At 44.0% G+C, this 18,449-nt stretch overlaps 1 protein-coding gene across 1 annotated transcript in view; it reads right to left on the bottom strand.

The window, feature by feature from the left end:
* The window catches only part of LOC126518154 (uncharacterized), a 118,331-nt gene that overhangs the window by 99,071 nt on the left and 811 nt on the right, over positions 1–18,449 (bottom strand). The window lies entirely within an intron of this gene.

Genomic DNA, 18,449 nt, shown 5'->3' with positions numbered 1-18,449 from the left:
TGATTTGTGGAGTTACTTCTCTGAAGCCAGTTGCATGTAAGGTGTACTTTCGATGCGTCTAATCACGCAAGAGTTGTACTTGGTGGACACGTAGATTCCTGTACTCTTGTTTGAAGCCACTTGTGTGTGATGCGTCTAAACTAGGCTAAAAATGCGGATAAAGACTTAAAGGCGCTTACTGAAATCTTGGAGATGTCGCCGTCATTTGCCAAGTGCCCCATGTCGCCACAACACCGTACAGCAGCAGGTGCACAGACTTCACCAAGGCGATTTGCATTGGCACCTGGCTATAGGAAGTTTCGTTCTCTCCAAAGGTTTTGTTCTTTATAGGAAGTTACCTCCAAAAACTATTTCCAAGTCTCGAATGCCTACCGTTAGCAATTTCGAGCCTATTGCTTTTCTTCTTTACCTCAAATCAAAGAATGGCAACAGTAACACCACCACTATATATTGGATCGTTACCTTTCACCGCGGAAGTGACCGTAACCTCCGGACTGGTTCCCGGCTTAGTCAGTTTATAGCAGAAAATCAGTACAAATTTCATGCCTCCAATCACAACCTGAAGAGATCACTGGAGTGTGTGTCTGCGAACTGGAGATGAAACATAAAGAACGCAAACCAGGCATGCAGAGCTGGGGTTCATGCTTTTGCCCAAGTCTTCGTGTCATCTGCAGGGCACATCTGAGGTACCTATTTACGACTGGCAGTGAACTTGAGAAGAATGCCGCCCACGGGAAAAAGCTTTTTCGCGGACGCAGCGTAAGGGCTATCAACTATCGTGTTCTTCTGCAGCACCTCATTTTACTGACCACTCCAGTTCTTTGTAGAGCTGAAGTGCCGCAATAGCTATGAGGGAAGAGACGGACAAATGGCTGTGGCAGGCGTCATCGTCCTCTAGGAACCGTTTCCAGCTGTCCTTTCTGAGCAGAAGCAGCCAGGCACTAAATGTGGGCCCATTTGTTGGCGATATTATGCTCATGATCGTGTTACGATCTGTTATGGCTCGTTCGCGCAGTGTAGCTGGATAATTTTAACGATCAGCGCTTAGACAAAGTGCAATGTGTTTGTGTTATTTCTCGTGCTTCGCGTAAGCGCTGTTCTTTTAAGAGATGAATTTTGTTATACTATGCTAATGTCCATGCTATTTACGCGCCTGTCTCCGAGCCATTGTCGTCTGTTTTCCGTGTGCTGTTCAGCCAACATGACGAATAAAACAAAATGAAGGATTAGACAGTATTATTTTTCACTAAGCAGAAAATTTTTATTATCACAACCGCTCAAACAAAACTTTTGATGTTCCTGTATCCGCGACAAGGGAACGAAACTACTCTGTGACGCCGCGGGCGCGCCGGCAAGTGTAGTGAGCAACTTCACCGTAACTGGATTGATGTTGTATGAGCTCGTGGCCTTTATATCATTATGATTTACTGAACCCAATTTTATTCTATTAATCTCAGTCATGCCTTCATCGGCACGGATTGCAGGACCGCATTCACAAAGATTTCCATTAGTACGTGTCCTTCGCCACTGGCCCTTTTTCTACGCCAACATGTCCAGATTCAGGATTGACTGAAACGTCATCGAAGAGAATGCACGCCCAAGCGACTTAATATGCTCGCCGAAAAAGTCCGTGTTGCTCATCGTTCGGAATAGAAGAAAAACGGGCTCAGACTCCGATACGCCTTCTCACATTCCCATACAGGTAGGCGGGAACCCGGTCCCGCTAGTGTCCGAAATTCGGATGCTCAAAGCATGGGCGCAACAAAAGACGCGCAGTCACGAAGTCAATAGCTAACCTCCAACGACAGCCAGGCAGCTAAATAACCTCCTCAGAAGGGTGTCGAGTAGGTGGCACGGGGTAAAAAGAAAAAGAAGCACAGCAACTAATAGAGGCCTTTCTAATCAGCGGGATAGCATGCGTGTCTCCATATGTGCACCTTAGGAAAGCTAACCTGGACAAGGTCAACAGGCTCAACCACACAGTCTATAAACAGGCCCTTGGACTGCCAAAATGGACCAACAACAAACGGCTGCTAGCTCTTTGCATTCACAATACGGCAGTGCAAATTATTGAAGCGCAGGAATGGTCACAGAAAATCAGACTATCTGGAACTGTCGCAGGACAAGAAATACTTTGCGCCCTAGGCTAAAATCCCGTTTTAGACATCCCACGTCGCTTCCTAATTCCTAAAAGCACCCGCGCGAAAATTACCACTATCACTCACCTCAAAGGCATGGGAAAGCGCAACACGCACCGACGTAAAGCCAGGGCTGATGCTCTCTAAGGAGGTTTTAAAAATAAACCAGCTATCTACGTGGACTCCGCTTGCGTGGGCAATGGTCCTTGCACAGTCACTGCTGTTGATGACTGCGGTCGGACCATTAGCTCCGCCACGGTCAATACCTCCTCCATTGTGGAGGCGGAAGAGGTCGCAATTGCCATGGGCGCGTGCCTACGTGATTTCAAATTCGGTGTGTCACACTCTAAATTGTCCATAAGAAGCTACTCTATTGGGGCAGTTGGCGCCATTGCAAGCAGACTTCTCAAACCTCAGGGCATTATCCATCTAATGTGGGTGCCAGCTCATGCCCGCAAACCGGCTAACGAAGCAAATCGCCTAGCCGCCCGAGCAGCAGGTAACCGCGTAGTGGTATCGTTCGACCCTGGATAGCAGGCTGCAACACATCCTCACATATCACGAATCAACTCAATTTTACGAGGATCTGCGCAGAGGGTATCCGTTCCAGAGCACGATTCTCTCCCCGGAGCAGGGTACGACTCTACGGCAGTTACAGACTCAATCCGTGCTAAGCCCGAAAAGTCGGGCTGAAATTTCTATGCGAAAGTTTAAACCTAACTGCAGGAACTGCGAAACACTAACCACACACCAAGATCACATACTCCCACTCCCCCCAAGAACGTTTCATGAGCAAGCTCCCACGCTCGAGGCCTGCTTGTGTACTATCAAGACTGATCACTCGAAATGCAGAGTCATGCTGTCATAGTGGGCTAACCACGTCGCGGCCACAAGGCCTCTACGCTAGCTCCTCTGCCAGGCTCTCAATAACTAATATGCATTCACTTCTCTCTCTCTCTCAATGAAAAATGCTAGCGTATGAGCTTTTAGTGAATAAAAGGCCTAGGTTATCGCTTAGAGAAGGTGCTGGAACAAAAAGCTCAGGCCACTGAGCCAACAGGAGAATTAGTATACAATCGTTGCACTATTCTATCCTGCAAATAAAAAATAGCGAATTTATTATATTATTGAATAGGATAACAACTGAGCAAAATTCTGCAGCAATACAGTGAAAGCCATGAACCTGCCACGCTGCCATGCTAGAAGTGCCTGTGACGCCCGTGGAAGCGCGACGTGAAACGATCCCGTATACTTCGAGCAAAATTCAAATAACATTTTTGAGCGGTTGCCATGCGTATATAAACATTTGGCCAAGAGACGAAAGAGACCCAAGAGGAGGAAGGTACTCAAGAGATAAAAACAATGTGTGACTGGGTACGTTCACACGGGCACGTGCTTTGAGGGCTAACAACACGACTCCCCCCTACAGTAGTCCCATACAAAAAGAAGTTTGCTGCGTAGATGAACTTTTTACGCATGTTTCTAAATCTGCAAACGCTGCAACATATATTTGCGAGTATCCACACGTATTTACACATCGCGTGATAGCAACTTGACTAAAGCTTCGTGCCTTTGGCACTCAAGAGTTCGTCACTCCCTACCTGGCAGTACATGGGGATTTGCTCGAACGCTGGACGCGTGAACAACTTCGACAACTCAGCGTACATAGAAACAACAAAAACAACATTTCAATTTATTGAGCGGCGCATGGCTCGGATCACAGTGCCACCGAGTCGTTAAACCATCGCTCGCCATAGGCGGATGTTCTTTACGCGCACCGCACTCTGGCGTTTTGACGACTGCGCGCTCACACAGTCGTCGCGTAGGCGACAGTGAGATAAGACTCTCGCGTCGCAAACTGCGCGTGACCGCCACGCGCCAGGGTGCGTCGCTCTGGCATCGCGTCGCTTCGAGCGTCGCACTGGTCCCGTGACAGTCTGAGCGCTGGGAGCAACGGAACGACAGCTTCCGACGCGCTGTCGCGACGCATCGAAGCACGCGTAGTACTCGCACTGACGTGGGGCGACTGCTGCTCTCTTTTTCTTTTTCTTTTTTTGCGTTCGCGCCCCCGCAGCCCCGGCCAGCCGTTGTTATTGATTCTGAGCTTAGTGCGGGACTCCCCGCCACGCCCATTGCGCACACCAGTGCGAAGCTGGAGGCCCGCTAAGTACGGGGCTCACGCCGGGCCCCGCTTCCAATTTGACGGGCCACTGGCCTCTGTGTTCTTGTCCATCTGTATGTCCTTGCGTCGCTTCCCCTTTTCTTCTCTTTTTTCGTTGTTCGTTTTATTTTTCTTCGCATCTGTCTTTATTTGTCATAATGAACTTGCTCCCGTTAGATGCTCACAGAAGAATCCTGAATCCGAGGTAACAGCAGCAGAGGTCCCGTTCGATGTACCTTCGGCAACCAAGGATACATATAGTTGTGGAACTGTAGGAGTCACGTTTGCGTGTGCGCATATTAGTGTTCTTGTTGCAGGTTTCATAAATGTTTCGTGTCCTTAACGTGCGTGCATACGGAACCCCTCTCTGGAAAACGTTTTTTTTTTTCATATGTTCTGTTCTGTAGACTTCCTCCTTAGAAAGTGTGCACGTGTGACACGGTGGAAGGGGCGGCTTCAATTTTATAACGGTGCCTTAGAACACTTTCATTTTTGCTTAATAACGAATACCAATAACGTAAGAGTACAATGGGGGGAGTTGACGGGGACCGAGCGGAGGGCAAAGGAAGAGCATATACAGGTGTGGAAATTCGAAGATCAATGGTCCAGAAGCGAACTTCACAAAGAAGTCAGATGGCTTGCCAGCACTGTCTGTATAAAGAAAATCCAGCTCATATCATACAATACGCAATCACGTGATAAGCAGAGCACATAAAACAGCGAAATAACAAAAGCCAACAAAACTTCTGCGCGGAATACTTGTACTTGCGGATATACTTGTAAAACCTGGGATGGTATTTCGTGAGGCGTGACCAAAATACCTAATTACACGAAAAAATAAATACTCAATTTTTAATCCACGTGTTATTTTCGTCCTCCGAAACTAATGCAACCACAGTTTGGAAACGGGGAAGTGTAGGAATTCTGTCCGCACGACTACGTAATGTGCAAGCCCCCACCACATCGTGTACATGGAAGCGCGAAAGCCGCTGCAACGACTCAATGTCTTTTAAAAAGTACGGGCCTGGACTGTAGGCTTTGAGCATGCCAAATTGCTTGCCATATGTTTTGCATCTTCCTTCTCTCGTCATCGTCACCCACCATGCGCCTCTTTCTTCTCTCTTTCTTTCCCTCCCCCCTTTCCCCAACGCCGAGTAGCTGGCTAGACGAATATACCTCAGGCCGACCTCTCTGCATTTCGTATCATTAAACTTCTCTCTCTCTCTCTCTCTCTCTCTCTCTCAACGTCTTCCTGAAAGGCGGTGGTCCCGGTTTCGAATCCCGGACCAGGATGAATTTTTCTTTAAATGCGAGGCTTTTCTTTCGAATAAATCGTATGGGTGTCCTTCGTAGCATTTGCTACGAACGGGTGGATGTCTGATTTTTTTTCTTTATCAAAGCTTGATTAAGGGGGAGCTTTAGCTCGGGCCCAACTCCGACGCGGCCTATTCAAATACATGTAAAACCCAAAAAACAATTTTCTGAGATAACCCCTGGAGCGATTTTAATTAATTTTTTTCCATTTGATAGAGAAAGGTAAATTATAGTGACTGTTGAAGCGGATTTTCGATTTTGGGTCAGAATTTTGTTAAAAAGATTGTCAAAAATATGGAAGTTTGCAAGAAATAGAAGCACGAAGTTTAAAAGTTAATAGGTCTGCATCAAGAACAGATATCGCGCTTCTGTAAACGGCGTCAATGATGTCATTCAATGTGGACAAATGCAAAATGCCAATTTACATATTACGCGACGTTTTTACGTTGTGTACGGAACTTCTGGAAAAGCTGTATTTCCATACTACAATTTTTTTTTTTAGATTCATGGGTAATATATTATGTATGTCCGCTTTAGATGTACTATTACTTGTAATTCACAGAATTGCGATATAATTTTTCATTGCTGAGTTAGAGTTGTAACCTTGATAGTTCCGCTTTATGAAAATTTGCGATTTTCTCCTAATTTTTGTAAACAATTGACAACCTAAATAAAACATTTAAGGCCAACAGTCCCTAGATTTTAGGATTTTCTTTTATATTCAATAAAGCTCGTCAAGTTTGGTGCAGTGGTTACCGAGAAAAACGAATTCTCCTTTTACATGTATTTAAATCGGACCACCCGAGCTAAAGCTTACTCTTAAGAGTGAGAGCCGCATGAGGGACAAAAGGTCATTAATACAATCATGCTTGTTCATGCAAGTCCAATGGGTTTTTGATGAAGGAGTTCTTAAATTTGTGACCCTCCTATTTTTTTTAATAAAGGGTAACGGTTCCATAAGTAAGATCCCTCCACAAAGAGTCTACTAATAAATGTGTTTATCTCGGAGACAGGGGCAATTATCTAAGCTCTGGTTTCTTCCCGCAACATCAGCGCAAATTATGTAGCTAGAGTGACGTGCTAAGCCCCCCGGTAGGATGTTTGTAGCTGTACTAGCAAAACCTAGAGTGACAACCCATACAAGGTGGTGAAGTCTTTAGGAATGTGCTACAGTCGCATGTACACGCCGCACTATATATATATATATATATATATATATATCTATATATATATATATATATATATATATATATATATATATATATATATATATATATATATATATATATATATATATATATATATATATCTGGTGACAAATCCTCCGCAGTAATCAGGCCGTGACTCTGGCATGGTGCACGCTTGTCGCCTACGTTGGACGTCTAGCAATAGACATTGATATCTAAGGCTTGTATTGATGTCATCTCGCGTTCCCATGTGCAAACCAGACTGAGATTTCATCACCATTCTATTCTTAATAACAAGCAGCTCCCAACCACCAAAGAGCTCCAGAAATACTCTTCACACCTTACTCAAATGAGTGTTGTCGATCCTCAGCCAAATCGCACTTGAACACCAATGAAAACCGAATTTTTCGTAACAAATTTGGTCTAATTTCTCCGGCGTATATGTTTTATCACGCGAGCATGTAGTCCTAGGTCCCTTCTGGTTCGGTGACAAACAAACAGGTACCCTCAGCGAGGACCGCATTTATGGTGTCACAGATATGTATCCTTATCAACAAACACTGAAACTGAGTCATGGCAAACTCTAAACATAAAAAAAAACTCTGCGGTAACGCTCCGAAACTGTGCGGATAATTTTTAGGCGCGGCGTAAGGGAGAGCTCCGGATTCTTTTCGAACACCCGAGGTTCTTTAACGCGCACCCAAATTGAAGTACACGAGCCTTCTTGCGTTTCGCCTACATTGAAATGCGGCCACCATGGCAGCTGCTCCATGACAGTGCCACTAAACCACTGCAGCGACCAAACTCCCACTTCGCCTGTCGCTAACCCTACGTTCTGCAAACGCGTGCACGGCATAAGGCAGTGGTTGCTCGCGCGGCGTTCCGTCTGGGTTTCTGAATATGATCTGAATGCTGCGCCCGAGAAATGGTCGACTTAACACGGGAGCAAACAGTATTCGAGCGATTAACTTTCCCCAGCCGTCGAGTCAGATCGATGGGCTTTCCCTATTCGAGAGAAAAGTTTGAGCAAACTGTGAAACGAGCTCGGCAAACAGCACGCGAGAGATCGATTTAGCATCGAACGAGACGTGCAGCCTATGCGCCAATACATGTGCACAGCAAAAGTGGAAAGGTTTGTTCAAGCGCTGATAACGCCGGGAAAAAAGTACAGTGGTGGCTTCTGCTTTGAAGCCAGTTTGCTCGCGTATAATAAACAAAAAGAAGTAAAGTTTGCAAACCCTTTTTACACATTGATTTACTTTACGCCGAGCGAGCGAAAAACATAATAAGTGTGCCCTCTAGAAAAATACTTTGTTCAAAAAGTTGTATTCTTCACTCGATCTTTCACTTTTAAAGAAATTATATTTTTCGGGTAGTGTTCCTTAGATGGTTTCTTTTAAACGAATGATGAAGCTGCACTATAGAAACCTGGTAAATGAAATCAGGCCTCGTTAAAAAGAACTGCTTGGTCATAAATTTTACTTTTCAATATGCGTTGAACGCAACTAGGTAAATAAGTTGAACTAAATTGTGCATGAATATTTCTCATAAATTTATCTCACAAATGAGATCAGCTGTGATTCAGTAGGAGAAGCATAGCAATAACAATGAGATTAAGAATATGTTACGCTATGGCATCACTTTAGCAGAGTTACGTTACATGTCAGTGCAAGAAATTACATAATTGGTGACTTATTTCTACTATAACAATCAACACTTTAAAGTTTCTTGTTCTGTATTAAACAGGAGTATTCCTAAATTGTCCGCACCAAAGCGAGACAGTCTGCGAAGATCTGCCATATCGTTTAAATCTATTTCGTTGAGATCACTCACTTGGCAAGCTCAAGATATGCCATCTAAATGTGATTAGCGCGTAAGTTCGCATCATATATGAGCGTTCATTCATCAGATCTGGTAAAGAACGAAATCATATCTGTTATAATGTTGGAACGATACAAACCGTATGTGCAAAAGTATCTGTCTACCACTACTTTATGGCATAAAGTTCACAATGAAGCTTAACTAAGTTGAACACAACGATTTGAACTTCCTTCTAGATTGCATCATCCGTGATGGGTAAACTTTGCGGCGCAGCTGTCTTTTCAGCATAAGACCAGCGAGTACACAAAGCGTTCTTTGTATTTTGTTTAAAACAAGCTTTGTCGCCACACAACTAGGGAAACTTCGTCCACAGATGGCGCAGTAAGCTCAAGTATGTATGAGATAGACCCCAACGTACCATTCACCATATCACCATGTATTCGACATGCCATTCACCAAGACCAGCACAACAATTCACAGACTTCAGATTCGAAAAGCGTTAGATTCTTTGTCTGTGTGATGCTGTCCGCCTTTATATATTCTAAACGTTATAGAAAACTGACAGCGCTGTGCGTGCATGTGAAAAGACTCTAGCAGATATAAATAAAATATTGTTTGCACTGCAATGTTATAAATACTGGCCATAAAACGCTTTTTGCGAAGACAAATGCTCTTTATGTCAGGCCAATATCAAACAGTAAAATCTCGCATGTGTGGCCATCAAAAAATCACAACACACTGTAACCCGCGAATTAGTACAGCTTTTTATGAGTAAAGGAATATCCAAACATTAGCAAATCTTATGGGTGTACCATTCATCACGACACCATACTTGCGCAAGCAATTTGTTATCGTTCGATACTTGCACAGAGTAGTGGCTCCATAACATATTTGTTGCTGTATTCGCAGGGTACTTCTATGTAAGAGGAACGTCTTCACACTATGCGATGCCGCAAAGAATAGCAGAAGACTGCCCATTTTGCGCAACTCTCTGTATTGATCACCTGAAATGCACCACAAGGAGCCGCAGGGGGCGATGCATTCATAGGACTCACGACCAACTAACGTGGAAAATCTTATACCTTAACCACAACTTGAAAGAAAACCAGCCAAAAGATTACCTTTCAGTGGAGACCCGGCCGATTCGGTATAACTAGAAATGATGACGCGGGCAGGGCTGCTCGGACTCCCATGAAGAACACCAATGCATTCCGATTCCACCATCTAGGACAGAAACATTAAGACAGCTGCGCCTTCTGGCACACAAATACCTCTCGTCAGCTGAGTGTTATGCTGTAACAAATGAGGTCCACCATACTGCACCAACAAAAGCTTTCACGGGAGCTCAGACCTCCACGCGATCTGCGCCGATGTGAAGTATATCTCTTCTGTTACGGTCATGGTTGGGAGATGCCTAAACAAAAGCTTATTCAGTCCCAATTGGAATGGCTAACAGTCCTCCATGTTATGTTAGCTGCTGCGAGGAGCAACATTCACCACCTGTGCTGCCGTTGTCCTTAATTTAACATACGAATGCAAACAACGTCATATGCATTGAAGCGGCTAGATGATCGTGCACTGCGCGTACAGGCACTGCTGAAACACTGCACCTCCCCCCCCAGCGCCCCAATCATCGGCCCAAAAGGAAGTGGAGCCACTTTTGTGCTTTTTGAAAACGGCAGGCTTGTACAAGCTCCTTTAACTGGGTGATGCGATGCATACGCGTGCACACGATCATCACATTCCTGTCCCTCTCTCTCTCTTCCTTCTTGATTTTCCTCTTTTTCCATCAACCAGTGTACGGTAGCCAACGAGACACTTTTCTAGTTAACAATCGTGCCTTCTCTCTTCCGTTTTTTGTATCTTTCCCGTAAAATTTTGTGCTTGTTCTCGAGTGCTTCGTTTGCCTATAGCGAGGCACGTCTTTTTCACTTCCACATGAACATCCGAATTCTGTGAACTACTAGTAACATTTGTTTCTTCAGTATTTATATTATGTGGACCTATGCGAATTTTAGGACTGTTGTCATTATTTTGTTGACGGTTCTCGTTCCGAAATTTATCTAGTTTGGAGAAGAACTGTGGATGAAGTCATGTTTAGTAGTAGGCGCCATCTACAGGCACTAAGATCTCCTTGAAAGCAGGCATTAACAAAGAAAAAAATGCTAGTCATGTCCAAGGTGGAGTTGTCTTGCGATATCACGTTGCGCGGTTCAAGTTAGCCTAGTATAGGAAATACGCAAGAGTACTAACCCAACCAGATCGTTTAGTCACGTTACGGCTTTCTCTTATCACTTTTTTTCGCTCATTGTAAACGGGACACGCATGCATTACGCCATGCAGGTTGCAGGCAATTGAGTCTCCGGCGCGCAGCACATCACCAGAAGTGGTAGCAAAGCCATTGACAGCAGCATCAGTGGCATTAAGGCCGATCTTCGCATCAACAGTTCGGCTGACCGGTGTGGCTCGGTGGTTCTGGCGTTGTGCAATGGAGCACGTATTTAGTGGTTCGATACCTGGCCACGATAGTCACATTCCGACGAAGACGAAATACAAGAACGACCATGGATCGTACTTTATGTGCGTGTCAATGAAGCCAGGGTGTTCGGCACTAATTTGAAGCCGCCCACAGCACTGTAGCTCGAAACCCACCGTGCCACTTCAGCACATCAAACACGACAATTTCATTTGACAACAAGAGTTCGCCCAAACAGCAATAGTTGAAGAGGTAAGCTATATGAGTAGCGTATATGACTAGCTTACCTTAGGCGCACTGTTACCAGCCATTTCAGTATCGCCGCTGTTACTATTCTTATGGTAGAATAATTTTGTATCCTGCAAAAATTTTTCCATGACCAGACAGAGAAAACACTCAGTCACTACGCCAGCACATCGGAATTGACTTGTTTGCTGTTTGTATTGTTATTTCATGTGACAGAGAATACCACCGAACGCATTAGCCCCCCCCCCCCCCCCCCCGTTTGTATTTCTCAGCTACATCTTGACTTGTTACTTAACCCACTGCTATCTTGTTCCCGTAAGGAACAGATATTTCTTTTGCGAATAAGGGACCGTATGATTAGCAGTAGTGCAACATACTTCGCGAAATGCCCTCCTCAACAATCGCACACTAAGCTCCGTGGTATGGCGGTCTCTTGTGAAAAACTTTCCGTCTTCCTAAATCGGCTCGTCCTATTAATTTTTTGGACGGCCAAATCGCGGGTTACCGCTCCTCGCGGGATCTTCCTTTATACACTTAAGTAGCTTTATCACGAACGTTCAGCGGTACTTTCCTTCTATCCATTGAACACCGCTCTCCTTTTCGATGATTTTCTTTAAATTTACTTATGTTTTCCAATTTTCTAGCATCGCAATCTTCTTGCCTTAGGTCCATTTTTTTGCGCACTTCCCCGCGATATCGCAGACTGTCGCCTCCTTTGCGGATTACACGCGGGACCGAATGAGCTTTTCGTAATGCTAAAGTGAACTTTTAGGCCGTCTAGATGGTGCTCCGAGTCAACTTGCCTTTAAGCTGTCCAAAATGTCCCCTGCGCTTCTGTCAGAGCCAACAGTTCTCCGCGCTAACGAAACGCATCAGACCACTCGAAATTCCCAAACGAAAATGAAATGCTCTAAAAGGTCTTTCCGACCGCACTAACGCCCGTCGACTCCAGGGATTACAGCCGCCGCCTAAATTGAGTAAAATACGACATCCCGCGGGGCATGGAACTTCACGGCACGTCGGTTGGATGGCGACATCACCCTCCGGCTTCTTGCTTTCCTTGGCGTTCTGTTATTCCGCAACTTCGGCGACCTTCCATCTCCACTTAATTTCGTGCTTCGTTGTTTTCTTCCTCATTCGGCAAACTCGAATTTATGCTGTTCTCTGAACCACGGTAAATTTATGCCATTTTCGAAAAAAATGAAAAAGTTTTCCTGTCGAACAAACCACGCTACGCATCCAGATGTTTTTAACCGCGTATCGATTTTCAATTGTTCCAGGCCGGCGCGTACTTCCATAAATGACATTGCGGAAACCCCACAAGCCATTCTTTTACGCGAATGCTTGTAGTGCCATTGAGGTAGAAACTCGGGCCGGTTGCCTGTAACATGCACTGTAAAATAATTTACAAACTTAAAAGTGAAAAAGGGAGTAAATGTGTCTATAAATCTCACTCTTAGGGTGTGATTTATATAAAGGACACCCTAAGGGTGTGAGTTGTAGACACATTTACACCCTGTCTGACTTTTAAGGGTGTAAATTATTTTACAATTTAGTTCCGCTGTCGGAAGGCGAGCGCTCGGTCTGTGCACACAGAATTGTGCAAAGTGTGTCTGCTTCTTTTTCTTTTGATTTCTCAAAGCGTTGGTGATGCAAAAGCTGAACTGTTTGGATTGCACTTAGCAGGCGACTGGTTGGTACCCTAGTTCCGATAACTCCAAGGTTAATGTGCCCGGCTGGTTTGCTTCTACATCCCTATTATTCGGAACTTCTGCGTTTCGCCGTCGTGCACGTTGCCACGATAAACGCGCTCGCTTCATCGTCTAATTTATGTCTAATTCGTGGCTTGTTTGTACTGCTTATAGTGCACCTCTCTCAGTCAAAGAGATTGAGAAAGTTTTCTTTTTATTTTGTTATGAGTATAGATCTATAGTTTACCATTTCCTTAGTCATAATTTTTGGACGGCGGACTCTTCAACAGCCAAACTTCCCCTACTATCACAGGTTTTCATAAAAAAAAAAAGAAAAAAAAGATGGCCAGTTTTTCATAGCCTTGAGAGCTTTCGCCCAGATCCAACTCCTACCTTTTTTGCAGTAGCTGTTTCAGTTATCGCACAGTGCGTTTAGGCATCCCAGTTATTAGAACCAATTTCACCACCTCTTTAGCTTTCCACGTAATTCCTTCATATTTTCGCCGGTTATGAACGTGATGCCCTTTACAATATCTATGTTCATTTCTTCAAAGCTTCATTTCCTTCACACAACTATCCCTACTTGCTGTGCTAATATGAACATGCTGTAACATACAACACGATTATTTGGCCTTTCTACGATAAAGTGCATGAGCGCGATGGGAACTTTCTTTAATTTTCTTTTGCTATACTTTGTTTGTCTCTTCGAGCGTGTTTACGTTTGATGTGCGCTGCTTCACTAAGCGAGCAGTAGTAGCTGGCCTGACACCGGATGCCAACCTCTCATACATTTCTATATAACAACTTGACATCTTGCAACAATAAATTTAGGTTTTTCGGCTGTCAATATTGGCTCATGAAAGGAACATTGTAATTTCTTACTGCGGCTCCAAATAAACCACACCTCGATAATTTTGTCTAAACATATCCTACACACACCCTCAGTATCTTTGCATTGTTTTCTTGCATGTAATGCGAACACTAGCTTTGTGAATACGTCTTGAGAAGGGTTTTATCTGCAGTTCTGATAACATTTTGGTGTAAAATAGAATCTCTTAGCAAATGCGCACAAGCGGTGACGGATAACATAATAGCGCGACCTAATAGTGTAGGAATAGCGTTAGCAATTGGCTAACTTCAAACTCAATTTCTTAATTTAAAATAGAGAACCAATTCTTTGGTCCCAGTGAAGTACATGTGCCATGTAGAATTTAGAGCGCGTAACAATCGTGACATGTATGCAATGAAGTCACTGTTTCTTTGCCTATAAATACGCGATCGCATGCGTATAGGAAAAAGTCAGGATTTGCTGTACGTTTATTCTGGTAGTAATTATAATGTACCAAACGGCTATATCTGCCTGGTTTATTCCCTGTTCTTTCCTATCCGGATAATACTGCGTTCTGTGTTGTCACTGTATTGCAGGCGAACGGGCAGTCATGAAGGATCACCTAACTGTTTACGTTGCCTGCAACGTTCCCATCTTGTGCCTTAGATCTCCAATAAATCTGGAAGCTGCATCCTAAGATCGCTATAAAAGAAAGGGAACAGAGCTTATGGAAAAGCAAAGCAACCTCTTTCGTTTCCTCTAGATAAGATTGATTTTCCCGGACAGACACGAGTACACCACAGGCAACTAACTCACTGTGGTGAGCTATCGTACGGAAGGATGAAAAAGAGCAACACGATCTCCGGTTCGGAGAGCTCAGAGAGCTTACTTCCGATGTTATCTAAAGACCGACGGACAGATAATGCCAACTTGACGCTTGGCGCGAGGACCTCGTTACTGAGAGAATCCTTCTTCATTACATGTGCGGCTCTTCATTTTTGCCAGCGACAGCCAACTGACAATTTGCGCAAAAAAAAAGAAAGCCAATCACAAATGGGCAGCCCGAGATTTCTAGTTAACTTGAACTCCGTAGAAGACTTGTTAACTTTTCCTGCCGACTCTTTCAGCCAAAAAGAACGGACACTCTCGGGCTTCAGATTGTGCACCCCGGCCACAGACGAAAACGCCGAATGTCGGCACGGCCTATATGCATGCAAATTTCAAGTAGGAAGAAGCGACAAAGGTTCATTTGTTCTATAGTGGTAGTGCATAGTCCCAATTCCTGCTTGTGAACGCCAAATACAACAAAATTCTGGAGTTATTGTGCCACGCAGGTTCCGCAAACTTCTGTACGCGGCTCTACCTGCGTCATAAAAGTTGTAGGTTAGCTTTAGGCAGTATGCCAGAAAGTTAAAACGTAGCGTGCCGCCCAGAATGCACGTCGAATATTCTGCTCCTACCCGTTTAAAATTCACTGAGAGAGCTAAAAAAACAGGAAAAATCAGAAATGCGGAGGAAGCATTGCTTAAGTAAGGCGCTGTAGGGATTGACTTGAAAAATGCAGTTTTACAACGTGGTGGTAAAAAAGGCGAAAACATCAAAGCTCAGAGCTCTGTAGAGAAATATTAATACTTGTAGGGCTAGGTTCAGTTCGTTTAAATTTGTGGAAGCGTACTGCAATCTCAAAGTAGGAAAGATACGCGCGTTCACACGTTAATAGAACTACGGAACAAACCCACACCAAATTTATGACGTTCAGAGTGCCACAAAGCACAGAGTTATGTCCAAAAAGCAAACAAGAAGTTTCTGCACATCACACACATGCGTATATAAAGCTCATGGTGCCGAAAAACTGATTATCTTACGTGCGAAACGCATATTTTCTAAAGGACAGTTCTCTCTCTGCTGCCTGACAATAATTGTAGTGGTTTAAAAAAAAAAGCTAGAATTAAAAAAAACGGGCTGTATTCAAGAAATGATTCTACCGACCGTCGAAGGAATTTCTAGTTACAAGAACGAGAGCTGGCCCTCTGCCACTGCGAAGGAACGTACGCAGGTCTTTATTTAGGTTTGAATGGTTTTCCTTCCCAATTAGTCAGCGCTCGCGTTTCGCGTATGCGTTCCTTTCATCTCTTCGGTTTTCGTCTTCCAGCATCAGACTTCAATCTCACCTAGCCAGCGTACCGTTTTCATGAGGTCATGTTGAAACCTCCAAATTCTGACTTAGGCGTGACAAGTTTAACGGCAAACAACGCGACATTGGGACAAATGACCAAGAGAAGGGTAGAGAAGGGACGATTTTTGCCCCATATTGCCTTAACCGCTTTGCTTGACCATTCTACTTAAAACAAGGTGCATAGGTAGCTTTCTTGGTATACCAGAATGAATCATCATCAATGGCTAGGTATACTAATTAGGTAATAAATGCGTAACCATTTTTATGCTTAACCAACTAGAAATTTGCCTGTAACTTAAGACAATGAATGGCTCATACATCCCTAAGCAATGGCTCGTACTCCCGCAAGCAAACAAAAAATACAATGGCTCATAACCACGTAAGGCGCAGGCTACAAGCGCTCCGTCATCTGAAGCGAACAGTGCATAAATTTATTGAAATCACCCATCCCACACACAGATGGGCAAACGTTTCACTAAAGAACCAGCTCAAAACAAGCATCTGAACCATCAATAAAGCAATGTATATCCCCCTCTGCAAATGTAGTGGTGGTTTGGAAAAGCTTCGCTAAATTAACCTTAATTCGCCTTAACACCAAAGCTCGTGGGTTCCCCTCCCACCAAAGGTCGTGGATTCTAGTACCCTAATCAAATATATACTAATTATCTGTGGCTAATTAACTTCACCTTAATAAATACCAATGTTCGTGGCTTCGAGAGCCGAAATGATCTGTACCCTAATTGAAGCTGCCTTATCATGTTCGTTATCAAACATGATAAGCGAACGACCAATCAGGGCTGATAAGGGTTGATAAAGGTTTATACTGGTGGGATCAAGTTCCATAACATTGACGATGACACCGGGCTGCGGGGAGATGAGCAAGTGGCGCTTGTGCTTACGTACACCATCAGATTACGCATGCTATCAGATTAACCAGAGGAGTTTCTGCCTGAATTTTTTTACACAGCCAACAATCCGTTAATTTTTCAGAAATTCACTCAACACAGACAAATATGGTGGCTAAAAGTCATTGTAATTTTACTTCTTGTGGAATGGTGTTTGGGTTTTGTCATCATGAAGCCTCATGAACTATGTAAGCTTTCTGTGTTAGTAAATGGAGCATGTGTTAGAAAGTATAGCTTAATTTCACGACGACGTAATTCGTATATTCAAAAGTAAGAAATATCCTACGTACCAACTACATAGGTAACACGTTTTTTTAGATCAGGGTTAGCCTATATACCTGGGTATCACAGTGACTCAAGATGTCAGCTGATCGGGTCGTATATGACGTATAACAAACGAAGTTAACCATGCCTGTGGCGATGTTCGGCGTTACCTAAAGTTCATTGCTTCTCACCTAAAACTGCAAACGCACCAAGGCGTTTGCTCATGCGGAACTGTAATACGCATGTGCAGTCCTGGACTTGCAGCAGATTAATCTACAGGAAGCTCTTGAATCCATCCAAAATCGCGCTATTAGTTTGTTTTCTCAAATTACTCCCACTATTCTAGCGTCTCTCAACCAAAACGTAAAGCTAGTCTTCCGCCTGAAGTCATACGAAAAAATGTACGTCTCTGCCTCTACCCCAAGTTTTAGCCCTCGTCTCTTTCTCGCTCGATTGTCATACCCGCTCCTTGCCTTTCGTTACGCAACAGTCATTCTAAAGCTGTATACCGCACGCCTGCGCGCACTGTTGCACATCTCATTTTTTCATTCAAACAGCGAACGACTTTAATCACGTGCCCTCCGACGCTACGCGCCACTCCATTCCTACTTGAAGTAATAAACGAAAGACCTCGCACAAATGCAAGAACCCACCAGTCATATAATACCACGCACCGGCGAAACTTGAGTTATCAATAAATAATACTAAAAATAAGAAGAAGCAGGCGGGCTTGCCGCCGATTTGCGGCGCACAGAAAAATTTGACTCCACCAGTTTCTCGAGACCTGGCAAATGTAGACAACCAACCACCTGAGAAAAGTAATGTCTCTCCCTCGTCCCCGTATCTTCACTTTCCATTATGGTGATTGCCTTCTTGTGACGCAAGGCAGCAGCCCAGCATTACAGTGCTGTTCACAAGGGGGAAAATAAATAGGGCTGCAAAGAAACTGCTCGACACAGAGCAGAACCTCAACTAATCGCTTTACTGCAAATGAATGAATGCACAGCCGACATCTCTCAGTGCCTACGCAACAGAACACATCAATAGAAAGACTAAGCTAATATGCCTACCGAATGACTTCAGCATAATTTCGAAATATAGCTAAGAAGATTGTTCGGAATAGCCGTAATACGTGCAATATAAAGAGTCTATGTGTAGTTACGTCTTGCTTTGAACTGAGAGACAAATGTCTAAAAGAAACTTGAGCTCGGTTCCAGCTTCAATACATAAGCGTAAGTCGT

The sequence above is a fragment of the Dermacentor andersoni genome, chromosome 11 (assembly GCF_023375885.2).
Source record: "Dermacentor andersoni chromosome 11, qqDerAnde1_hic_scaffold, whole genome shotgun sequence".
Lineage (NCBI taxonomy): Eukaryota > Metazoa > Arthropoda > Arachnida > Ixodida > Ixodidae > Dermacentor > Dermacentor andersoni.
Note: the sequence above shows the minus strand (reverse complement) of the source record. Positions and strands in the feature narration are given on the sequence as shown.